Genomic DNA, 21,895 nt, shown 5'->3' on the forward strand with positions numbered 1-21,895 from the left:
GCTGGGAAAGATTGAGGGCAGGAAAAGGGGATGGCAGAGGATGAGATGGTTGGATGGCATCACTGACTTGATGGACATGAGTTTGAGCAAGCTCCGGGAGTTGGTGATGGACAGGGAGGCCTGGCGTGCTGCAGTCCATGGGGTCACAGAAAGTCTGACACAGTGAGTGACTGGACTAAACACACAGAAGAGAGCTGATGGAGGTGAGAACGTAGGGAGAAGACGGCCATCTACCAGCCAAGGAGAGAGGCCTGGGGAGGCCAAGCCTTGATCTTGGACATCAACCTCCAGAACTATGAGACAATACATTTCTGTGTTTAAACCTCCCAGATGGCAGTCTAAGCAGGTCTGGGAGAGTCATACAAGAGCTGTGGAGCTGTGAAGCAGGTGGATATAAGGAGGAAGGGCATTCTGGGCAGGGGGAACAGGGAGCAACAGTGCAAGTGCCTAAGTAACAGCTCCATTGGCGACTGGGACAGAAGGATGGCAAGAGCGGGAAGAGGGTGGGTGGGGAAGTGGGGACTTCCCTAGTGGTCCAGTCATTAGGACTTCATGCTTCCAATGTATGGGGCGCAGGTTCAACCCCTGGTCAGGGAACTAAGATCTCACATGCTGTGTGGCCAAGAATTTTTTTTTTTCAAAGGAAGAGGGTGGGTGGCGACAAGGGTGGTTGCTGCAAAGCCCTTACTCTGCTTTGAGAGAAAAGTGGACTCTGGAGTCCTGGGGGCTGCCCAGTGATGGGACCTGGTCTGGGCTTTGGCTCGATCCCTCGGCTGTGTTGGACAAGGATCAGGGGTCAGCCAACTACAGCCTGCCCACCACCAACTGATTTTGAAAAATAGTTTGGTTGGAATGCAGCCATGTCCGTTCTTTTACATATTGCCTATGAGGGCTTTTCGGGCTACCGTGTTGAGTAGCTGAGTACAGGAAGCAAAGCTGAAAGTATTTACACTCTGCCCCCTGAGGGGACAAGCGTGCAGACCCCTGGCAGTGACGGTGGGGATGAGTGTGGATCAGAAGACAATTTTGTCCCTCAAGCACAGAGTTTTCAAAACTGAGAGTGCTATCAGCCAGGTGACAGGGTAGGGAGCCCCAAATCCTTCCACAAGAACAATCATGTAATAACAATACATAGATCAATTGCCTTTGAGAAGAATCCAGAAACCAGTTAAGAGAGTCCTGCATCTGAGATGAACCAAGAAGAACCACATCAAAATGGATAGGAAAAAGTGTGACATTTACTCACCCTAGTCCTGCCCCCAGCACAGAAGAATATGATTGATTAAAAACTCCCAACTCTTGGCTGCTCCCTTGGGAGGGAAAGAGAGGCGTGAAACATGGGCCAATACTCTGACTTTTTAGGGGTCTGGCTAAGAGACCAGCTTCTGCCTTGGATGAACCTAAATGTTGACAGGGAAGGGAGCCGGGTTGGGGGCCTCTGAGAAAGGAATTCCATGGCAGTCCAGCACCCGAGAGGCTTAAGTGCCACAGACAGAAACTAGGGAGAAGTCCTGAGTAGAAACAGGCTGTCCTCAGATAGGAGGTTACTTGGACCAGCAGAGAGACTATCATCACTAGAAAAAGTCTTGAGAGGTCTCCAGAATCTTTAACTGGTGGATTGGTGAAGGTCTGTCTCTATAAGCCAGATTATAGAGACTGAGAAAGGCAGTCATTTTTTTTTTTCCCAAATGTGCCAGTCCCAACAAAGAAACACAGAAATACAGATGAACCTATTTGCAGGGCAGGATTAGAGATGCAGATGTAAGGAATGGAGCGCAGGGGTGGTGGGGTGGTGGTGTTGAGGCGAATGGGGACATTGGGATTGATGTGTGTGTAAAATAGAGAGCTAGTAGGAAGCTGCTGTTGGAGAAGGAAATGGCAACCCACTCCAGTATTCTTGCCTAGAGAATCCCGTCGACAGAGGAGCCTGGTGGGCTGTTGTCCATAGGGTTGCAGAGAGTTGGACACGACTGAAGCGACTTAGCATGCATGCATGCATTGGAGGAGGAAATGGCAACCCACTCCAGTATTCTTGCCTGGAGAATTCCAGGGACAGAGGAGACTGGTGGGCTGCCATCTATGGGGTCGCACAGAGTTGGACTTGACTGAAGCGACTTAGCAGCAGCAGCAGCAGGAAGCTGCCATGCAGCACAGGGAGCTCAGCTCGATGCTCCGTGGTGACCTAGAGGGGTGGGATGGGCGTGGGTGGGAGGGTGGAGATATATGTATACATATAGCTGATTCATTTTTTCTACAGCAGGAACTAATACAACATTGTAAAGCAACTATGCCCCAAGGGAAAAAGAACAAATTAAATCTCAAAAAATCAACTTTAAAGAAATGGAAATAAATGATTTACCAGATAAAGGATCCCAAATAACCATCATAAGCTTGGTCAAGGAAGTAAAAGATATCAGAAAGACAACTAAATGAAATTGGGGAAATGATGCATGAACAGAATAATGTATCAACAAAGAGAAACTATGAGGAAGAAAGCAGCAGACACTCTGGAGCTGAAGAACACAATGATGGAATTGAGAAATTCACTAGAGGAGTTCAACCTTGAACCTGACCAGGCAGGAGAGAGACTGGAGAACTTAAAGACAGGGTATTCAAAATAATCAAGTCAGAGGATCAAGAAGAAAATAGAATGAGGAAAAATGAAGAGGGCCCAAGGGATTTACAGGACACTATCAAGTGGAAATACTTAAACATTATGGGAACCTAAGAAGGAGAAGAGAAAGTGGCAGAGAGTCTATTTGAAGAAACAGTCAGTGAACATATCCCAAATCTGAGGAGAGAAACAAATACATTAATTCAAAAAGCTTAAAGGTGGCTAAGTGGTGTAGAATCAGCCTGCCAATGCAGCAGACACAGGTTTGATCCCTAGGTCAGGAAGATCACCTGAAGGAGGAAATGGCAACCCACTCCCTTATTCTTGCCTGGAAAACACATGGACAGAGGAGCTTGGTGGGCTACAGTCCATGGTGTCACAAAAGAGTCAGACATGACTGAGAACACACACACACAGACCACCAACTATGTTACATCTAAAGAGACCTATACTGACATGCTATAATCAAACTGTTAAAAATCACAGACAGAGAATCTTAAAAGCAGCAGGAGAAAAGTCACATTTCACACAGGGGCTCTGGTAAGACTGTCGGTGGAGCCTCAGTAGAAATCTTGCAAACTAGCAGGGAGGGGTGAAGCTTCCAAGTGCTAAAGAAAAAACTGCTAACCAAGAAAACGGCGTCTGGCAGAACTGCCTTCAAAAATGAAACATAAGGGACTTCCTTGGTGGTCCAGTGGCTAAGACTCTGTGCTCTCAATGCAGGGGGCCTAGGTTTGATCCCTGGTCAAGGAATTGGATCCCATGGGCTGTAACTAAGAGTTCTCATGCTGCAAGTAAGAGATCCTACATGCCGCAACTAAGACCCGACATAGTCAAATAAATAAATTTTTTTTTAAAGGTAAATTAAGACTTTCTCAGATAGACAAAAGCTTAGTAAGTTCATCAGTAGATCTGCCCTGCAAGAAACACTAAACAGAGACTTTCAAGTTGAAATGAAAAGATGCTCAACAGCAAAATATGAAATATCAAACCTTCTGGTGGAGGTGTCTATATAGGTAAATAAAATGCCTGTAGCATCATAATGTTGGAGTAGAAATCACTTTTAATTACAGTGTAGAATTTTTTTAAAAAAAGCATAGAAAGTAACTATAAATCTTTGTGAATGAACTTGCAGTATAAAAAGAGGTAATATGTGTCACAGTAAGATAAATGGGCTGCAGGCTTGTAAAGGATAGTTTCCATATGTGGTTGAAGCTAAGTTCTCATCAGCTTAAGTGAGAGTGTTACAACTTTATGTGTTTTGTGTAATTTCAACAGTAACCACACAGAAAACACCAACAGAATAGACACAAAGGGGGATAAGAAGGCAATCAACATACATTATCATTGGCCTCTGGGTGTCCTAGCATCTAAAGTGAATCTCTTGTAGACAGCATATTGTTGGATTTCATTATTTTGTCTTTTTTGATCCATTCGGTCACTGTGTGTCTTCTAATTGGGGGGTTTAATCCATTTACACTTAGAGTGATTACCAATAGGGGAGGACTTACTATCGACATTTTTACTGTTTTCTGTATGTCTTTTCCCTCTTTGTCTCTCCTTCCCTCTCCTGCTGCCTTATTTTATGTTTTCAGACTTTTTTTTTTTTGCAGTGACAAATCCTTAGTTAGACTGAGAAAAGATTCAAATAACTAAAATTAGAAAGGAGAGAGAGGGCATTACCACCAATGCCAGCAGAAATAAGCAGGATTATAAGAGAATACCATGAACAATGATGAGCTAACAAACTGGATAACCTGGGAGAAATGGATCTATTCCTAGACGCATCTGACCTACCAAAACCAAGCCATGAAAAAAATGAATAAAAATCTGAGCACCCTGTAACTAGCAACTAGAAATGCTGCCAGGAGAGAGGCAACCCCGCCAGAGCCTGCTGGCAGACCCTTCATGCCTCCTCGGGACCGTTACTTTGAAAGATGGGTGATCCCTCGTTTCCAGAGAACCGCTACACCCACGCTGTCAGAGCTGCCGTGCTGTCTGGACGTGTGAGAAGCAGTGAGGGGAGATGGGGTTTAAAGTGCTCATCTCGGGAATTTGGTCTCGTAGCTGCCAGAACCGTCCTGTTAGAACATTCCCTGATGGCATCACTGTGCTGCCGACAGGAGGAGGTGACTGTCGCCCTCCACTCTCTCGCCCTGGCCCCAGGTCCTGGCAGCTCGGGGTCCTCGCCCATCCTGCGTGACTGGCTCCCTGGGTGGCAAGGGTTGGCTCAGGCTCAGCTCCCCGTGAAGCCCTCTCTCCTGCCATGCCCTGTCCCCACCTCACCTCCTGCCCTAGGGAGGTGCCCATTTCTCCGGGGCTCGCCAGCTTCCCACTGACACCCACAGGGCCTGTGGGAATGGGCAACCTCCTGTACGTGCCCCCCACCCCAGCCCATCCCAATCCTCCCCACAGGCTGTTTCTTGACATAGAATAAAGCCTCCTCTCCCTTCTGAGCACAGAGGAAACGCTGCTTCCCATGGGCGCCTCCCCAGGCAGCACCTCTGCAGCGCTCGCGTGCTGAGAACCTTGCAGTTTGCAGCCGGAGTGGGGCTGTCTCAACACTCATCACAGACTGCAGGCTGGTGGGGGGGTGCGCAGGGCGCAAGGGCTGTCCACAGGGAACCCCCCGCGGGACCCCAGAGGACCCACCAGGGCCACTCACTCCTTGACCAGGTCTTCAGTGAGTGGCTCCTGTGTGCTGGGGATGCCTCTCTGGGGACACGACTGATAAAAAGGCACCGTGAACGAACTAGCAAAGTTATGTACCAGAGCGGGGAGGCGGATGGCAGACAGACGGGCAGCACAGAGAGAACTCAGGCGGAGCGAGGGGCCAGTGGGGCAGGGCAGGTGGGGCGGACGGGAGGCGGCCTTGAGGCCTGGGGAGCCGTGTCCTCGAGACCCTGGCAGATGCTCTGTTGGACCACTGCCGTGTCCCACGGGAGCATGCAGACCTGATGGTGAGTGTCACAGACAGAGCGAGGCTGGGCATTATTCCTCAGAGTGGAGCCTGGGGACTCAGGGACCCCCAGCGGTCAGCCACAAGTATCTGGATGGTAGCCCAGCACCCAGAGTGACACCAGGACGGTGGACAGTGTGTTGACTGCTGGCCTGCCTCTGACCTGGGGCCCACAGAGCCCCTCAGGCCAGGAGGCTGCCCCATGGTCAGAACCTGGCAGAGGAAAGGCTCTGTGTCCTGCCCGAACTCCCTCCAGATGAAGCATTCCAGAAATCTACTGATTCCAAATACTCTGTTATTAAAATGTGCAAGGAGACTACTCATTTCCTATAAAGAAAAATGTTTTTTTTGCCAGAGAGTCAGTGTGGGCCTGAGTCTACGGTTGCTGACACAGTGGGGGAGAGCCACCCTGTCCCCGGGGTGTGGTGGACACCCGCATCTCCCTGCCCATGGGGTGCTGAGACCCTGCAGGCTGTGAGGAAGGTCCCTTCTTGCCCAGTGGGCACCGAGGCTCCTGGGATCACATGTAAAGCAAACCTAAACCTGCCTCCAGGGCGCCCGGCTCAGGGCAGCATTCTGGCTGGTTCTGTCTGTGCTGTCAAGTCTGGACACCAGCCCCATCACATCCCCCCTCGCTGCTCCCTGTCCATAAATCTTGCACAGGGCTGACCTCTCTCCCTCTGATCCCTTCACACGAGTCTGCCCACAGCAGTTGAGTGAACACAACCTGCATTGCATCAATTACTTGGGCTCTTGGTATAAAATCCTCCAGCGCCTCTGTCTGTGGGGCCACCGGATTCTCTCCCACCCCAGGGTCCTTGCACCTGCTCTTCCCCTGCCCAAGGCTCCCTCCCAGCCCTCCTTCCTGCAGGAGGAACCTCAGCTGCCCCCGGCTGCCCCTTCTCAGGGAGAACCACTCTCAGCACCGGGGGACCCCTCGGCGCTGCTGATTACAGTTTCTGTTTATGGTGTTGGTTCACCTGCTTTTAATTGCCTCTCCCCAAAAGTCTGGGGGTCCCTGAGGCTGGAATCTTGTCTTTCTGTTTCACCCTTGAATTCTCATCATTTATCACTTTACCTGGCACACAGTAGGTGTTCTACAAGTGCATTTTGAAAGGAAGACTCAGGAGAGCTTTGGCTTCTCTTGTGGACTCACCTGTTTCTGTATGTCAGTTGTTGAATTATAAGCTACAGGCATATTATATTCACAGAATAGAACAGAAATTTTCCAGCAGAAAAAAAAAAGAACCTAAAAATTTATATATTAGAAACAAAGTTAAATGGAAAGGTTAAAACAAACCTAACTTAATTATTTCCCTTCCGCGAACATTGAAAAACTCAGATGAAGAAGAAATCACTCCTGATTAATTTACATCTGTCTTAAATCCAAATGGAGCCTTTTTGTTTTAACATCACTTAATGCTGAGGCAGAGGAAGGCTTGTGTTTTTAAAGACAAATGATTTGAGTCTTATTTTTAAGTCTCCACGTAGCACAGATAATTCTAAGAAGCTTGTTTGGCAAAAGTTAATCAGACATTGGAGATTAAATTTTTCCTTTATAGTATGCACACATTTAAAGTTATGAAGAGAAATTCTGAGCAAATAAATCATGCTTTATAAATTACTAATACCCAAGGAACAGATTAAGACATGTGGTGAAGTTGCGTTCCAGTCTCAGATGTGTAGGGACACACACATCTCTGATCTACTGTCAAACGGCTCTAAATAAAACAATTAGAGATGTTTGCATATATTTATCTTCTTGTGTGTTTGTACGAGCGGGATGCCAAGAGTGTGCTTGGAGCTGCACAAAAGATGAAACAGGACGAGGTCTCAGCCCTCGGGGCCTGCAATCAAAGTGAGGCAGATAAAACAATTCAGACATGAAATACATCAGTTGAGAAGGCTGTTAAAATTTATGAGGTGCAAGGTTTGTTGGCTTTTCCAGGAAAGGCAGAACCGAGAGGGGGGCCAGCTTACTGAGAACCACCGTGGGTGAGTAAGTTCCAGGAGGAAAGTTGAATAAAAGATACAAGTGCCCTGTACTGGGAGAGAGAAAGAGTGGGTGGGGGTCTGCGGGGGGGCCGGCTGCGGGTGGGAAGAGCAGGGCCCCCAGGAGCAGAGCCCCCAGGTAAGAAAGCCAAGGACCTGCGCCTCAGGCCTAAACGGAGACTCGATTTCACCTCTGGGGGGGAAGTGCCATTGCTCAGGTGACCACTGGCATCTGGGACTGGTCCCTCCATGTAGAATTCAGGGTCCTCACTCTACACGTCTCATCCTGCCGAGGGCCTGGAACTGCCCGAGAGCAGGGCTGGTCCTCAGTGTGAGTTGAAGAGAACAGAGCCCTCCCTGCCCTGGTTTCCTGCCCAGACCCTGCTTCTGGAAACAGGCTGACACCTCGGACCACAGAACCTCAGACTGATGGCTACAGGAAGGAGTCCGTCCTCTCTCAGGGCCCGGGGTTCAGTGTTAACTCTGTTAAACTGCTTTGGAAAGCAACCTAAAAATCTGGAGCTTTCTCCGTTTGCAAGCCCCAGTTCCATCTCTTTCCCAACTCTGGCTTGCTGCAAGTAATAGGTGATGCTTCCAGAAGAGCCATGATCCTGGCATCTGGGTAAGTAGTTCTCAGGCCCCACACCTCAGAAGGATCCCTGAAGCTAGAAAAGCAAGTTCTCATAGCAGTACGGTAACATCACTTATGTCTCTAAAATGGAAGACAAATCTGTTCACGCTTAGGTATGTTTTTAACTGTGCAGGGAAGTAAACACACGAGGCAGTAAACACGGTTACTCCAGGGGAGAATCGATTGAATGTGGGGCTGTTGCTACTCAAATGGCACGACTTGACTTCCCAACGATAGGGAATCATTCATGTGATAACTCATGCAGTTAAAAATGAAATTTAACAGAAGATGCCAAAGAAAGTGGCTGCTTTCTGCTGCTTAGTTTTCCTTCAAGAAAGATGCTGAGAACTGGGTGGGCTACCAGGAGGCTGTCAGTCTTCAGGTTACCTGCTTCCTCCTCCTCCCCCCAATCCAGGCTGGGGTCTTCCACACTCAACCCACCAGGTAGGGCCAGCTGGTATACCAGAAACAAGTGCTGTGGAAGGTGCTGGTGGCCTGGCTGCAGGTGGGTAGGTTGGGGAAGGAGGGGGATGTGGGCCTCTTCCACCAGCACCCCCCTGCCACCCTCCCACCCCACTTGCCTTGCTCTCTGCCAAGGACTCTCTTCTGATCCTTTGAGCTGAGACAAGACTGCAACAGGAAGACGGAAGCCTAATTCGCAGTCTCAGAGTCAGTGTTTCTTGGTTAAACTGACTTGGAAATCAGTGTAAAAGTCCAGAAGAGAAGACGCTCTGCTCCCACCCCAGTGGGGGTCTCCAAGGATGAGGAAGTGAGCAGAAAGACAAGGACCAAGTTGGAGGGGGAAATGCTGCTTCATTGTAGTGTCCACACCCCACCTTCTCTGCCCCACTTCAAGCTGCCGCGCTCCTCACCCTCCTCAGGGGTTTCTCCCTCCTGTTGCCCAGGAGACCGGAGGCCAGGTCTCCACAGGGTCCCTTCTCCACTCGTCCTCTCCCCCTCGTCCTCCCCTGTGCCCCCTCTGGTTCTCAATCTCTCTACAGCAATCAGATGAAGACCCTGATGCCGGGAAGCTGAGCCACCTTCTCCAGCCCCTGCATCATCTCTGCGCCCTGAATCCCACAGCATCGTTCTCCACACCTCTTTTTTCAGTCGTGGGGCACCCGGGACAGCAGTGAGGAGGGCAGCTTCCCCCTTCCACCTTAAGCTCCATAAACCACATCCACTTCATCCACACTTCTATCCTCAGGCTTATTAGCACACAGTAGGCACTCAGATGTTTGTTCAGTGAATAAATTAATGATTGAACCACAGTGGGCAATTTCTGAACTGTTATTTGATTGCTTTGAGGTGTGCATGTGTGCGTGCGTGTGTGTGTCTTGTCTCCCACAATCTGGTGCATTCTCCAAAGATGGAGGCTAAGAGCAGGACCTGTGGTCCCAGCAGCCTGGGTTCAGACTGCACCTCTGCTACTCACTGCCTGAGTGACTCTGGAGGTCACGCCAGTTCCCTGTGACTCACATTCCTTGTCTGCAGAAGGCAGATGCTTCATAAGGTTATTGAGAGCATCAGATGAGTTAATGTGTGTGAAGGTCTTAGGACTGTGTCAAAGAACCCATCCATGGTGAAGAGTGTTGGCTGCAATCTTCATCATCATCACCATTAACATCACCATCACCATTATGACTATCACTATCATTGTCATCATACCACCATCATCATAACCACCATCACCATGACCATCATTATCACCATCATCACTATTGTCACCATTATCACCATCATCATGACCATAATCACCATTATCATCACCACGATTATCACCACCATCATCACCATTATCACGACCATCATGACCATCATTATCATCATCATCACCATCATCATCATGACTATCACTATCATTGTCATCATATCATCATCATCATGACCACCATCAACATGACCATCATTATCATCATCATCATGACCATTATCATCATCACCATCATTATCATCATCACCATCACTACCATTGTCTTTATCACCACCATCATCATCATAACCACCAACATCATGACCATCATCATGACCATCATCACCATTATCATGACCATCATTATCACCATCATCACTATCGTCACCATTATCACCATCATCATGACCATAATCACCATTATCATCACCACAATTATCACCACCATCATCACCATTATCATGACCATCATGACCATCATTATCATCATCATCACCATCATCATCATGACCATCACTATCATTGTCATTATCATCACCATCATCATCATAACCACCAACATCATGACCATCATCATGACTATCATCACCATTATCATGACCATCATTATCATCATCACAATTATTACCACCATCATCACCATTATTGTGACCATAATGACCATCATTATCATCACCATTATCATCATGACCATCATGACCATCATTATCATCACCATTATCATCATGACCATCATGACCATCATTATCGTCATCTCTAAAGCTCCACCAAACTTCAGCAGGGCCCCACAACAGATCTTCCTATTGAGCTGACATCCTATTGAGCTGAATTTGGGCAAATAATCAGAAAGAGAAAACTTCCTTTGAATATGAAAATTGAAAATTAAGGGGGAAATGATGCATAGATAACATATAAAGAAGAGATCTGCATCTGAACAAGCCTAATAAATAGAAGTGATTTGCTGGTGGGTTTAGAATTGACAGGACAGGAGGAGGTAATGACCCAGGGCTGATGGGGCAGGGAAGACCCAGGGTGAGGAGAACTTCTGCCAGTCAAAGGGGAGATGGCTGGAAATGAACAGGAGCCCACGGTTTGAGCCTATGCCACTCCACACAGCACTCAGCTGTGCAGATGGCGTTTCCCAGCAGAAGCGCTTTGCTGGAATGTTTCAGAGCAGACCTGTGGCTGGGTGCCAGTCCTGCCACTTACCACGCTGGCCACCCTGAGCCAAGATTCCTGAGCTTCAGGTCCCACTTTCCTTATCTGTGTTGTGCAGGAGGAGGAGCAGGGAGCCTGGTGTGGGTGGGAGTGGGGCACGGCAGGCTCTGCACACAGCAGTGGCCGACCGCAGGCATGCAGAGGGGATGGAGGGCTGTCGGTGGCACCCTTGAAGGTGACCTCCCAGGAAAATGCCATCGCTCCTCACGGGGAAGCTGCGTCCTCCTGACAGGCTTGTCCCCTTATGTCTCACAGTGACCGATGGCAGGCAAATATCCCATGGGTGGGAGAGCTGGCGGCCAGGCTGGGCGCCCTGTGCTCCTCACCTCCCTTGGGCAGCCATGGCATGGACTGCCCTGGAGCTGGCAGCCTCTGTGGGCTCTGGGTCACTGCTTCTGTCACCTGGGGGTTCTTTTTCCCTCAACTCATTATATTTTACTGTTGTCTGAGTGAAAATCATATTATGCAGGTGGCCCTAGTGGTAAAGAATCCGCTTGCCAATGCAGGAGACTCAAGAGAAGCGGGTTCGATCCCTGGGTTGGGAAGATCCTCTGGAGAAGGAAATGGCAACCTACTCTAGTATTCTTGCCTGGAGAATTCCATGGACAGAGGATCCTGGCGGCTACAACCCATAGAGTTGCAAAGAGTTGGACAGGACTGAGTGAAAATCTACTGGGACACCCTGAAAACCTTCACCTCGCTGTGGCCAGGCAACGTGCTGCCATTGGAGACAGAGCAGCAGGCAAGATTGGGGCTTTTAGAGGGAGAAATAGACTAAATTGATCCATTAAAGACAGGCAATCACAGAGTTGGAGAAGAGCGTGGAAGAAAACTGAGTGATCTGGCAGTGGGCAGAGCAGGCACTCTGACTTGAAAGGGGGTCAGAGAGGTCTCTCTGGGTGGAAGGGGCTTCTCAGATCTGCTGAGAAGGAGTGGACACTGCCGTGGGCACCCAGGGACCAGGATAGGACACCCCAGGCCCAGGAGCAGGGGAGTTGAGTCTAGGCTATCTAGAGGCATAGAGATTTTATTCCCGGAGCAGGGGTGAAGCCAGTGGTGGACCTTAGCAGAAAGAATCCTGACCTTGTGCTTATTAGAGGTCCCTCTATTGTCTGGAAGGCTTGCACACGTGAAGTGCTGTCCTAACCTGTGTGTAAGGGGGGAGAAGTCGGCGAGGGGAGGTGCTTCTAAAGCCTGAGTGATACAGCAGCAAACACAAAGCCTGAACAGTGTGATGTCACAGACAAGACACTCAAATGTGGAAAGAAGGGCAAGTGGTGATGCTGACGTGACTTCAGTGAGAAGAGAGAGAGGCCGGGCTGCCCGGAGAGGAGGGGTCTCCTCGTCCACCCCCCTGCAGGTCCACTTGCTCCTTCTCCTCTCCCAGACGTCCCCACACAAGGTGGGGCTTTTTGCCATGAGGCAGCTGGGAAGGCTTCCCTGAGGAGGGAGCTTAGGCACATATGCTTGTGCTGAGATTTGAATGACAAACGCTGGGAGGACCACCAGGGTGGCGTCCCATGATGATGACAAGACAACCCAAGGACGGGCTGGCCCGCACGCTGGTGAGACCCTAGGACCCTGAGATGGCTCCACTGGGGAGGGTGACAGAAGGGGCCTGACGCTGCCCATGGTCATCAGCCTCCAGGAGAGATTTCAGGTATTGGAGAGAGTCATACTGTGGGGGCTGAGTAACAGCATCCACAAATGTCCATGTTTGAACCTCTGGATGCTGTGAAGATGTCACCTTCCAAGGCAAAGGGGACTTTGCAGATAGGATTAATTAAGGACTCTGAGATGGGAGGTGACCCCGGATTCCCTGGGGGCCCAATGTTGTCACAGGTCCTCATAAGAGGGAGGTGGGAGGGTCAGAGAAGGGATGTGATGACTGAAGATTTTTGCTGCTCCCTGACCATGGAGGAGGGGCTGGGGGTCCAGGAGCCTGGATGCCTCCAGAGGCTGGAAAAGGCCAGGATCCAGATCCTATCGTGAAGCCATCAGGAGGAACCTCCCGCTGACATCTGGACTTCCAACCTCCGGAACCGTGAGATCATAAATCTGCTATTTTTAGACCCTCTCTGTTCATTTGTTACAGCAGCAAGAGGAAGTGAATACACATGATATGTCCACTCTTGTATATTTGGAGCCAGGCTAGACAGGCAGCTCCTAGGATCTCCCTTGTTCATGCACCATTTCTCTCTCAGGCTTTCTGCCTCTTCTGAGAACCAGACCAGAAAAGAGCAAGACGACCCTGGAGGAAGACTCTCCTGCCTCCCCTTCCCTATTCTAGCAAAGAAGTTGCTCTCTGGGTCATGGTTGATTTTGGGGTGTGTTCACTGGCCGTTGGTTTGCAGATAAGCCCTCATGGACAAGAGGCTGGGACCCAGGCCCTGGACAGACTCCGTTTGGTGACTGTGACTTCCCCAGGCCCTTGGGTCCCAGAGAAGCTGCCTGCTGTCACTGACTGTGGCTCAGGGCTCAGGGGGTCTCTGTGAGGCTCAGGGTCACCTCGACTTTTTGGGGAGTCACAGTTCTAGTGCTAAACTTTTGACATGAACAAAACTGGGGGTGGGGAGGTCGTGCCCCACTTCTGAAGCCCCACTGTACATTGCTCAGTATGATTTCACTCTATGTTCCTGCACTTCCACAGACATGGTCTGCAGACAGAGAGGCAGAATCATCTAAACAAGGCATCTCGGCTTCAGCCTGCAGAAGACACACAACAGACTGACTTCCCTCCTTGAGTCTCAGCTCAAAATCAATGAATTGCCTTCACTGTAAGGGCAGCGCAGCCGAAATGAGCTGCGTACTCTGCTAATTAAGGCGTGAGAGGTCTGAGCTGCATAGGCACCAACCAGACACGCGTGAAGTGGTAACAAAACACACTCAAACATTTAAAAAAAAATAGAATTTGCCTTGACTTTATGCAGATTTCTCCCCTTTTTACACCAACACGAGTCTGTAAATCAAGGCCTGTGCCCCAGGTTGTGTTATAAACAGAAAGGGTGTGCTCCGCAAGTGGGCTGGTCTCCAGCTGATAAAGATGCAAGATGCACGGAAGGGGCTGGGTGAACCTCAGGTGCACAGATGTTTACTCTACAGTTTTATTTTTATTCAGAAAGTGTGTGCAATTTAATTAGCTACTTATTTTATAAAAAAAAGGTACATTTTGACTCCAAGAGCTTCTGAATGACTGCAGTAGAGGGGGAGGGACCTTCCCGGTGAGCAGCACAGTCGCTCACCTCGGTTTGACTGGACCTTCATCGTGAAGGCAAATGTCATCCGGCTTTGTGTGGAGACGTGCCCGTGACGACAGGTGCCCCCTCTGTGCTCTGCACCGGGCATGGGGGCGGAGGATAGGGAAGTGAGCCATACCGAGGCTCTGTTTTCATGGAATCCAAATCGGGACCTTGCTCCAAGGCAGGAGGGATTCAGAGGGAAGTCCTCCCAGGTCACCTGGCTGCTCCTGGTCCTCCCACTCGCTCTTGTGGACAGGGTGTGGTCCTGTGGATGCCAGTCTGAGGAGTCCTGGGAGGAGCAAGTGCAATGCATATTTGCCAGTTGGAACCCATCATCTCTTTTGGGAAGCCCCTCTGCTCCATCTCAAGTGGGTTTGAGCAGGACAGGCCCTCTCCCCTGGTGCCACATTTGGGCCCCGAAGAGATGACCCGTGTTGCCCGCCCCTTGGCCACAGTGGTTCTGGGGTGGAACCCAGACCTGCCAAGGCACAAGGGAGAGGAAGTGTCCCCTCTCCTTCACAGACCCAGCAGGGGGACACTGTCCTCTCTTCCGCTGGGTGGGGTGCAGGCACCACCTCACTGCAGGCGCGAGGATGGGACCTGCTGGGGGCTGGGCACAGGAGAACTGGAAACGGATGGGAGGATGAGGAAGAAATGATGCTGTGATGACATGAGCTCTCATCAGACGAATGTTGGGTTTGGTTTTGAGTCCCTCGTAACCCAGACATTGCACAGCAAGGAAGAATATGACTCGTGAGGAGGTGGCCCGACAGGCAGCAGGCTCCTGGCAGAGGGACACCTCGAGCTGCCACCTCCAAGGACCATCCCGTGAGGTCGGAGTGTGAATGCTGAGCTGCAGACCTTGTTTCTGACTGCTGAGCTGCGAACGGTCTCTCTGGACCTGTCGCTCATGGCTCCAAGCCCAGGCCAGGGGGAAACCAGAACATCCCCAACTCCTTTGCATTAACTTGAAGAGAAAGTCGGCAGCTACATCCAGTGAAGTCACAGAACATAGTGGTATAGAACCTTCTGACAAACCCAAAAAGTGTCACCGTTTCAAGAGAGCCGAGTCTGCTGAGACCCACATGGCACTCACACATAGTTTCGGCCCCAATCCTGCCCGCCTGCCTGCTGCCAGTGGACCGTGAGCATAGCATTCTGTCTGTCTGGGGACCGGCCTCTGCTCTCCAGGCAGTGGATCCTAAGCATCACAGCCACCCCAGGAGTCAGGCCCAGACTGGTGGGGAAGCTGCATAGGCACAGGGGCTGGGAAGGAGGGAAGTGGTTAAGATTCTGTGCTTCCACTGCAGAGGGCTCGGTTTGATTCTTGGTTGGGGAACTAAGAGCGTGCCGTGTTTTTTTTTTTTTAAAAGGATAAGATGGGAGAGAAATGAAGACAAGCTTTGCCTGTTCACAGCTTTGCCTCAGGCTAGTTTGCTTCTAAGGCGGTAGGAGTAGGGAAGACACTGATCAGAAATGTTAATTGTGTCAAGACACACACACACCTCTTCCCACGTCCTCCTGGGGCTGCCCAGGGCCACCACCAGGAAGATTTAATCAGCAAGGTGGAGCCACCTCCTCCCACAAAGGCTTCTTCCAGAATGCTGAGAACAATGGCCTCTTCCCAACATGCTGCCCATACACCCAGCCCACCAGCTCCATTTGTCCTCCCTGGGACCCAGACCCCAGCCCATAGCGTGTGTGGGGAGGAGAGAGATTTGGCTGAGCTGCGGTGGACCGTGATGGGGTCCTTCCATCACACAGATCATCAACAGGCAAGAAACCTGCCTGGCAACAAAGGTAAATATCTCCTTGAGCTTCTTGCAGCCATCAGCTGAGTTTTCAAGGCTGCTTTTTAATTTTCTACTGCACTTTATGGCTCTTGCAATGACTTTCTTGTCTGGCATTAAAAATAAATAAATCTCCCAAGACCCTAGAGTCCCAAGGCTTAATGGGGCTAATTGTGGATTTGCGTTTTCAATCTTACAGACGAACTGCTTAGGGGCACAGATAAATTAATGTGCTTCAGACAAGCCCTCTTTCTTTCTCACCATTTTCGAGCGCCTAGGACGAGGGTGACACGTGGGTTTCTCTGGGTGCTGAGTGACAGTAGTGGCTGCCAAGAGGTCTGAGCTGAGCAGGTTCACAAGTCTCCATCTAACCCAGCTGGGATTGATTAGTGATGTCTGCCTCAGGTGAGGGGGGGATGGGTTTGCACAGATGTCATCATTTCGCCAGCCCACATCCATGCATGGTGCTGTCCAGGTGCTGAGGAGATGGTTAAGCCAAGTGGCTGCTCAGGCAGGCACCAGTGAAGCCAGGAACATAGGTTAGAGAACAAGGTTAATCCATCCAAGCTTGGTGTTCTCAGCACCAAGAGGTTCTTTATTCTCTCACAACCCTGACGTGCCACCTACAAACACCACTGTCTGGAAGAAGGATGGAGGTGGAGGGGGTTAACAGCACCACTGGCGCTTAACCCAGTGAGGATGGATCTGAAGTGTCGTCTCGCTGGAGGAAGAAGCTTTGTTTTATGTTCACACGCACAAATGTAATAAATGTCAAGATGCAACCCGCACTGAGAAGCCGAGCTCCCAGGAGCTGTGTTCCAGTTCCTTCTGCAGCTTCAACTCACTGCCATGCCTGCTGCTTCAGAAGGGAAGCACACACCCCCTGGGGCCATCCTTCACCTCCTCCACGTGTCCCTCCCCACCTGGCAACATCCCACTCAGAAAAGCTGATCCCAGGAGGAGCAGTGTCTTAGAGCCAAAGCCCCTGACCATCTCCCCAGCCCCTCCCATAGTTTCTCTCCCCACTCCGACCTCTTCACTGAATTAAATCCTATTTATTCCCGAGATCCCAGTTCACATGTCCCTAGGGAAGCTTGCATCCATCAGGCCATGCTCCTTTATTCCTTGCTCTGTAGGAGTCAGCAAACATTTTTTTGTAAAGGGCTGAGAGAGTCACTATTTTAGGCTTTGCAGGGCATATGGACACTTTGCAATTGTTCAGTATTGATGTTGTAGCATGAAAGCAGCCATAGACAATACATAAACGATGGACATGGCTGTGTTCAATAAAACTTTATCTGCAAAAACAGGCAGGGGGTCATAGCTTGCAGACCCCTGCTCTATAGAGTCACGTTCCTTTCTTCTTACTGCTCGTTTTTTCATTCCAAGTTTCGATTGTCTTTCATTAACAGATTTAAACTCTATGAGTACAAATTGGTTTTTTTTTTTACCACTATGATAGTCCATCTGACAAATGCTTGTGAAATGTGGCACTGAGCCTGGTGCTGGAGCTTGTGCAAGACATAAGCATGTATCCTGAGAGTCGTACTAACACTGACAGGAAAAACCTCTTCCCCCTCTCCTTAAACTGGAGAACAGGTAGGTTTGGCTCTGCCATTGCCAGTTTGTCTCACTGAGGGGACAGCCTTGATTGAAAGGAGCCAAATTGGAGGTGGCAGAAATAAGAGACACCAGACCCAGATGATAACATCTTCAGCCCCTGGTTCAAGCCACAACTGAAGGTATTGTCTGGATTTCTCTGCTACTTAACTTTTTTATATTAGTTACTTTGAGTTCAGTGTGGCCACCTTCAGTTGAAAGAGTCCTAATTGAAGAACTTGATTAAGGAAATATGGAGCTCTGACCCTATTTTGACACTTTTCTAGTGCCTCAGTTTTTAATGTGGTGGAACACTCCATGAGTTCATTAATAGGCATCTGAGCTGCACTGTGGTTATTCCTATATCCTGAGGCTCTGCCATATTAGTTTTCCCCTTGCTGGAACAATGCCCGGGTGTTTAACTGGCCACCGTTGGGGCATATGGCAGTTGGCACAGCTATGAGAATCTCGGACTTGGCCCCAAGCCCTTATGGGTGAGGACAGAGCCTGCAGAATAGAGCGCACAACCAGTTCCTACAGCAGAGCTGCGGACGCGTCCCTCCATGGAAGAGCCGGGGCTCCCACTGCAGATGTCTCACCCTCTGTGACTGGCAGGTCAGAATCTGCTCATCTGACCAGAAACCTCTGTTTCTCTTATTTGGGTCATTTGCTGAGGCTCTGAGTTATCTTTTTTAAACTCAAACTGAAAATTACATCTTCTCTGTTAAATAAGTTAAATAAGATCCACAAGGTTCCAGTGGCATTCACACCTGGAGACGAAAGTGGGTAGGGCAGTAGCTGGCTAGGAGCAGAGGATGCAACTGTGTGTGATATTTATCTCCCCACAGCGATGTGAAGGCAGTGGGCACCACTCCTGGTGTGCTCCACGGCGCCCCCATTACACAAAATACCTGCATCTGTATTCATTTCATTTTCCTCCTTGGGGCTCATGCGCCTCACGTGAACATAGCCTTGCTTGGTGGAGCGCGCATGCAGCTGTCTACTCGGACGGCGATAGCGTGAGATCCCCATTGAAAATATTAATCTTGGCATGGTTACAAGTGAGGAGATGCTCTTTTGAGTCTGATGTATGGGCTGGGCTACTGAGCTGAGAAGGAGGGGAGGGCATTTTGCCACCACAATCAGGAGAGCGGGAACCTGAGGGCTCAGTGAGGGAGGGGCCCCAGGCCACAAGGGTCAGCTGGGGCTGCTGGTGAGAAGTGGATTCCTGGGGCACCGCCCAGGGTGGGGGAATAATTGGCTGGAATGCCCACCTGCAGACCACTGGCTTCACTGTGCCCCTACAAGTGCCCTGATCAATCAGCCCGAGGCTGAGTGGGACTCAGGAGCTGTAGCAATTAAAACTCGTGCCTGTTGTTCCTCCGGGGTGGGGTGGGGGTGGGGGTGAGGGCGCGAGGATGCAGGATGCTTGGTGCGGGGAGGGGTACAGAGTTCCTGGCTGCGCTCGAGATGTTATCGGCACACAGCTTTCCCTTCCATCTGTCCTGGTTTGAGTGTATCACGATTGTGTCTGTGTGCAGTTTACGGATACAATCACAGTTGTGATATGAGGGAATTTCTGCCAGATGAGGACCCAGAACACAGAGGCTGTTGCCACTTTCTCTTCTGCTCCTAATGAAAGGGTGGTATTAGCGAGAGGGCGTGTGGTGGGCTGACTCCTGGCTCAGTGGGCACCAGGGCCTGGGGTCCCCTGAATGGCATGTGCCAGCAGCCAAAGACACAGGCTGCACATGTGACCCTAGGCATGCTCACAACTCCCTCCACCAGCCTCATCTCCTGATCTGTGATGGGTGACAACCACACACTGAGGGGACCCCACAGGGTTGTGGCCAGGTTGCAGGGTCATGACGTGCTCTTGGGACCTCAGTTTCACTCTCAACAGCATCCAGCCTATCCCCCAAAATGCCTAACCAGGGACAGTTCCCCAGAAATCTCCAAATCCTCCCTTTTTTTGGGTTTGTTTATGAAACAAATCTCAAGGTAAATGCCAAAGTGAGTCCTGAGCACTCGGCGGGGCTCAGGGGTTGTCTAGTAATAGGACTTCCACCTTCCCTCCCTGCAGTTACTAGGGTGGCATTTCCTCCACCTCCCTTCATGTTGGGGGTCCCTTCATGATGGGGGTCCCTCTATGACGGGGTCCCTCTCTGATGGGGGTCTGATTTCCCAGGTTTGGAGCTCAGCTGAAATTGGAAACCCCTCCCCAGTCAGCTAGCTCTCCCTAGAGGCAAATTTTATACACAGGTGGGTCTGCAGGTGGAGCCCCATGGCCCCAGCCAGGAAGGGCTCCTGTCCCCAGCTATTTGTCTACAACAGGAACTTTAAAAAACAATTGTGGTTGAAAATTCATGGCACAAAATTGTGCATCTTCACTGTGTTCCAGTGAACAGCAGTGTTATCTCCACACAGCCATCACTGAACAGAATCTTCTCATCCTACAAAACAGCAACGGTTCTCACTGAACAATGACCTGACTTCCCCTCAACCCTAGCCCAGGGCTTCCATGCTCCTACTTCTGGGGACCTCAGATAAGTGGGATCCTATAGCATTTGTCCCCCTGTGACTGCTCATTTCAGGCAGCATCCTGTCCTCACGGTTCATCTGTGTTGGCAGACGTCAGATCCCCTTCCTTTAAAAGGCTGACTAATATTCCGCTGTGTGGCCAGCGCACAGTCTGTGTACCCACTTCTCTGTCTGTGGAGCACTATAGGATATACATTCTAAATGGGATCTTACAAGAAGGGGGAACTTCTCAACAGCCCCTACATAGTAAAACACAACACACTTGGAAGAGGAAGAAAACTCCAGCTCTGGTGAAGAAGGAATTCATAGGGCCTGAACTCCATCTCAGGCCTGTCCGTGCTGGCTGTGCTCGACTGCCTCTCCAGTGGACTCTGAACTCTCTGCTTAGTGCCTGTGAGGACGACAATGGAAGGATAAGACCCCCTCCAGACAGAGGAATCCTGAAGATCACATCCAGGCTACTCATTGCCTAAGAGGAAGCATACCATAATCACACCTGTCTCCGGACAGGTCGTAAACTTTTTTCATATCTGTCAAGATGTAATCACAGGCTTATCGATTATTAACTGGTTGAAATGTAACTGCGGGCTTATTGACTATTGACTGTTTAAGACACGTACACATGGGGCAGGTGGCGGGTTTAGACACGTACAAATGGGGTAGGTGGCGAGTTTAGACACGTACACATGGGGCAGGTGGTGGGTTTAGACACGTACGCATGGGGTATAAAAGATTTTCACAGATGCTGGACGGGGTCCTTGGCTAAGAGGAGACTCTGCCTTGGGCCCGTCGGTGTAATAAACTGCACTCCACTATCTGCATTGTCCTTCTGAGTGAGTCTGTTTCCCGGAAAGCGTGGCTATAACCCTGGTTCCCATGTATCTAAGTTCTCCTTCTTTGTGGCCACCTGCAGTGTTGTGCACAGAAATTATTCTTCTGTAGTGAGTGGTGCAAACCGAGACAAGAAAATGGTAACCACACAAGGCCGTGGAGAAGGGCCTTCTACCTGGAGGTGGGGCGGCATCCCAGGGCCCAGGGGTGATCCCAGGGCATGGTCTGAGCTTCCCGTGTGGATTGGCAAGGCTGCCTGAGGATGGCCGGCAGGAGTTGTGTGCCTCTGCTGCTGCCCTCGAGCCTTCCATCCTCCTCTCAGGCTCACACCACACCCGGGTCCCCTCACCTCACAACTCGGATAACTACACCCAGGCTGGCCCTGGATCCCATCTAAGTGAACACCCCTCCCTCCCTTGACCTGTGTTCTGCCCTTCCACCCACCTGTGCAGGAATATCTGCGGGAACCTCTGACCCTCACTGTGGAGAATGAAACACATGAATGTGTATCATATACATTATCATATGTCACATATACACAATTAATCTATGGGACACACAAGTATCAAAGACAAAGGAAAAGCCCATTTTTAAGCAAAGTCAGCTCAGCTCAGAGCTCATGTGACTGATCCCAAGCTCAGGCAAGGTACCCACCCGAATGTCCATTTCCTTCTTTGATCAAGCCTGCTTCCTGGAAGCCATGGCCCTAGAACGAGAAGTGCTACCAGCTCCAGCTTGTTGTTTCACTCGTTTAAGGCTTGGCTCCAGGGAAAGCTACTCCCAGGGCT

At 50.2% G+C, this 21,895-nt stretch overlaps 1 protein-coding gene and 1 non-coding gene across 3 annotated transcripts in view; one reads left to right on the forward strand and one right to left on the reverse strand.

Moving 5' to 3' along the window:
* CDH4 (cadherin 4) overlaps positions 1–21,895 on the reverse strand; it is a 475,216-nt gene that overhangs the window by 218,874 nt on the left and 234,447 nt on the right. The window lies entirely within an intron of this gene.
* TRNAE-CUC lies at positions 3,295–3,367 on the forward strand. Its single transcript has one exon. It is a non-coding gene; the product is annotated as a tRNA-Glu (tRNA).

Source organism: Cervus canadensis, chromosome 10 (genome assembly GCF_019320065.1).
Source record: "Cervus canadensis isolate Bull #8, Minnesota chromosome 10, ASM1932006v1, whole genome shotgun sequence".
Lineage (NCBI taxonomy): Eukaryota > Metazoa > Chordata > Mammalia > Artiodactyla > Cervidae > Cervus > Cervus canadensis.